Below are 4059 nucleotides of genomic sequence, written 5' to 3'. Positions count from 1 at the left end.
GTACAAGAGAAAGAGCAAAAAATGGCGGAGCTGTCCCAAGAGCCACTGTATCAAGTTAAGTTTTAGCTGTGACTTGCTCTAGCCTTCTCTAAACTACATAAAAGATCCAACCTCTTTATATGACTTTAGGAAGAATGTTCCTATAGACTGTAAAAAAAAAAAAAGGAAAACAAAACAAGCCCTAAGGAGTTTCCTTTCAGCTAAACCAAGTTTCCAAACCACAAACAGTTTGGTGGTTTAGTCTGACAAATGTTCTGGTAAAAGAAAGACACAGTGCTGCTTTTGGATAGAATATACTGTAGAGGTCCCATCTCCTGCCTTCCCATAAAAATCTTGCATATGCAGTTAATGTACACACACACACACACACACACACACACACACACACAACACACACACACACACACACACACTCTCTTGTAATTGAAATGACATCACTGCAGCAGTATGGGTAACTTCCAACCTCTCTCACTCATTCAAATTTCAGGCTCTGTTAAGAAAATCCCATTATTTCTATAAGAATATGAGCTGCAGCTGCCCCATAAAAGATAACATCAGACTTAAGTTGGCGGGCTCAGTTGAAACAAATGAGTTTCTATTGAAAACTGTGTCCTCTTGGCTCTGAGACAAATGAACAAAGCGTTGTGTTTTGCCCACAGAGCAGCAGCGCGGGGCAGCTTTTCTGATTGATCTCACGCCAAACCAAAAAAACAGGCTCCTTTCTGTCATGACCTCATGCTTCTATACTTCACCAACTACTGAACAGATCCCTCCTGTCCAACACCTCATAATTTTCTTTTTCTTAAAATGAACTCCTCATCTATCAGTACACCAGTGCTGGAAGAAGTGTTCCCATATTTTACATAGGTTAAAGTATCAATACAACAATGTACAAATACTTCTATACATAAAAGTCCTGGATTAAAAATCCTACTGAAATAAAAGTACAGAAATATACAAACTTACAAGTACGTCTTTTGCAACCAAAAATTGCCCCTGTGAATGATATTATTATTATTAAATATAGATGTAAGTCGGGGCGACCTCTAGCTCACCCGGCAAAAGCCCCATGTAGGCTGTGGCCTTTGCGGCGGCCCATTTTCGAATCTTACCTGCGGCCCTTTGTTGCGTGTCATCCCCCATCTCTCTCCCACCTTTCCTATCTATCCACTGTCACTCTGAAATAAAGGGAAAAAAGACCCCCCCCCAAAAAAAAAATCTTTAAAGATAAATGTATGTATTTTTAATTGTTTACTTCCATGTATACAGTAGTATAAAATGGAAATACTCAAGTTAAGTACAAGTATCTCAAATGTGTTTTATTTATTTACATTTCAATAGTTTAGACCAGTAGTTCCCATAGGGGTTGTGCCCCTTCTAAAGGGTCACAAGAACAATCTGAGGGGTCGTAAAATGATTAATGAGAGAGGAAAAAGGAAAACAAATTGTATTCATTCTTTTGACTTTTCTCTAATCTTTTTTTGTGTGTGAAATACTGGATAATTTAACCTCTTTGGGCCTCACACCACAATTTAAATGAAACAGTCAAAGACATCTGAAATGTGACAAGGTGCCCCAAAAAAACAGTGCTTTATAGTAAGGGGTTACTACTAGTTTAATCAATGTAAGTGCATCTTGTCGTGTTTTTTTCTGTAAACTCTTATTCTGAAAAGTAACTATAGCTGTCAAAATAAATGTAGTGGAGTAAAAAGTACAATATTTCCATGGAGAAGAAGCATTAAGTAAAATACTTACGTTGACACAACCAATCCCTGACAAAATTTCTATTGCCACACATTAAAGCATAACAGATGAACAGTAACTTCCATCATCCAGTTATGAGACAACCTCTTTAACATATTTGTTGCCTTTGGGACTCTTTTGTGACAGAAACATCCCATAAGAGCTATCTGTCAGATCTGGTGGCTTGTTAAACCAGGTCATGTTTCTGTTGTAAGGTTAAGATCACACAAATGATTGAAAAGGTTTTTGCTGGCGGGATCTGCCACAGGGTCAATTCTTCCAGAATGCACCCCTTGGTTGCCAGTTGTCCCGTCTCCAACTTCTCTGGCAAGAGACCTTTTCAAACAGTTATAGCCCCAAACCCCTTACAGGGACCTGTTGTTAAGTACAAAATTTGCATGAAATTTGGCTTATTGATGTGCCAAGCAACTATGCCAGGGTGCAGAGTATTTTCTTTCACTTGGAAAATAAATAAAGGATATGTATAAATGTGCCAAATATGCAAAGAATTATGAAGCAGGAGAGGGAATTAGCCAAAAACCGCATTGCCAAAAGTAATTATTGCACACATTTAACACCAAGAATGGGAGAGCGTCAGGCTGATGCATAATTAAATCGATATGTTTTCTAACGTTCGAAGCGGAGTCAGACATGAAGTTTATTGTACAGCCCTCAGTGAAGACCAGATTCACTGAAACAGGGCGGGAGCGAGGCAGAGTGGTTAAAGATCAGTCAAAGTCTCTCGACAAAGGATAAAAACAATCTGTGGCCTATAAAAGACATCTAGTACAAGGGTCAGAGATCAGTGACTGATGTGGTTTCCTTGTGATCAATATGAATAATAAGAACCACCTGCTCGGTATAAAGTCAAGTAAAGTTTAATTAGGACACCAATACCTTATTGTGGGGATTATTAACTGATGTACGGTCTATTCTAAGCAGTTTTCTAATGCATATTTTAGCTTTGATCATTGCATTGTCCTTGCTATGATTGGTGAGATGTAAAATGGGTCTTTTGATCTGGGACTACACTGCTGCTTTTTACAGCCATTTTTAACAGCTTTTTAATAGATCAACACTGTATTGTCAGCTTGTGACTTCACATATTTTGCAAATATTTTGAGAATTGCTTAAAAACTTGATTTTAAACTGATGATACGATATATTTGCATATCATTATCTATATCTATTTGGATACCTGTTATTAAAGTTTTGCAATAGTTTGTACTTTGTTCATAAGACAACTAAAAGGGAGTTAGTTACGGTCAAGACAAAAACCCAGTTGCTGCCTCTTTGACCTCTTCTTCAGGTGAGCAGCAAACCTCAGGACCTCTACGAATATTAATCTTTCCAGTATTTTGAACACATTCCTATCTGATTTACCTTGGAAATGGATTATTTCCCTCCAGAATGTAGAAAAGTAAATTAATATTGGTTTCCACCATTGAGTTCACAGCTGTGTTTTGCTGTGGCCAAGCTAAACAGCTGTGGAGCTACCGGGCCCAGGTGCACACCGGGGGGTTTCCTGACACAAACTCCGCTCTGCTGCCTCCAGCCAGAGGTGCCGACAGAAACACTGTCTGGTTGTTACTGATACAATAACACCTGATTAATCACCAGGATTTTATACAACACTACGACTGCAGGAGTAGAAATCCAAGGGGTAATTCATTTCCTTGCCGCTATAGACCTACTTTAACATTCTTATCCCACTGCAGATTGGTAGCCTACTGCCAAATCAAGCAAAGTGGTAGCAACTAAAAAGCCACATGGTTGGAAATCTTTGAGGACTCTAGAAATACCTCTAGAACAGCGTTAAGTGTTGTTGAACAACCTTAGTGTTTTTTTAGACATTGCTGCGTATTTAATCTGTTAGAGAAATTGATGCTTACCGCTGTTACTCGCATGTAACGCTAATACACAAGAGGCACAAACTGTGGCTATACTGGATAGGGCTTACACAGGTCGTTTGTATGCTTGGGCGGCTCACTGGAGCGCACACTGCCAAGATGTGATCCAGCCTTGGACCCTGAGGATCGTTGAGTCGGCACACACCAAAACGTTTCTCAATAAATCACTTTTTCATCTCATTGACGAGTGATGATTACGTGTCAGAGATTGCATAAGTTTTAAACTTTTCTATCCTTATTCCTTATCTTATTATATCCTTAATCTTTTTAACATGTGGCCCTAATCCTCATATATATATACACACACACATACACATATACATACATACATACATATACACACACACACACACACTTGCACCTTGTAGCCTGTGTGCATAACAGGAAATGACTTCACACAGTTAGG

The sequence above is a fragment of the Perca fluviatilis genome, chromosome 4 (assembly GCF_010015445.1).
Source record: "Perca fluviatilis chromosome 4, GENO_Pfluv_1.0, whole genome shotgun sequence".
NCBI lineage: Eukaryota > Metazoa > Chordata > Actinopteri > Perciformes > Percidae > Perca > Perca fluviatilis.
This window is presented reverse-complemented; position numbering follows the sequence as displayed.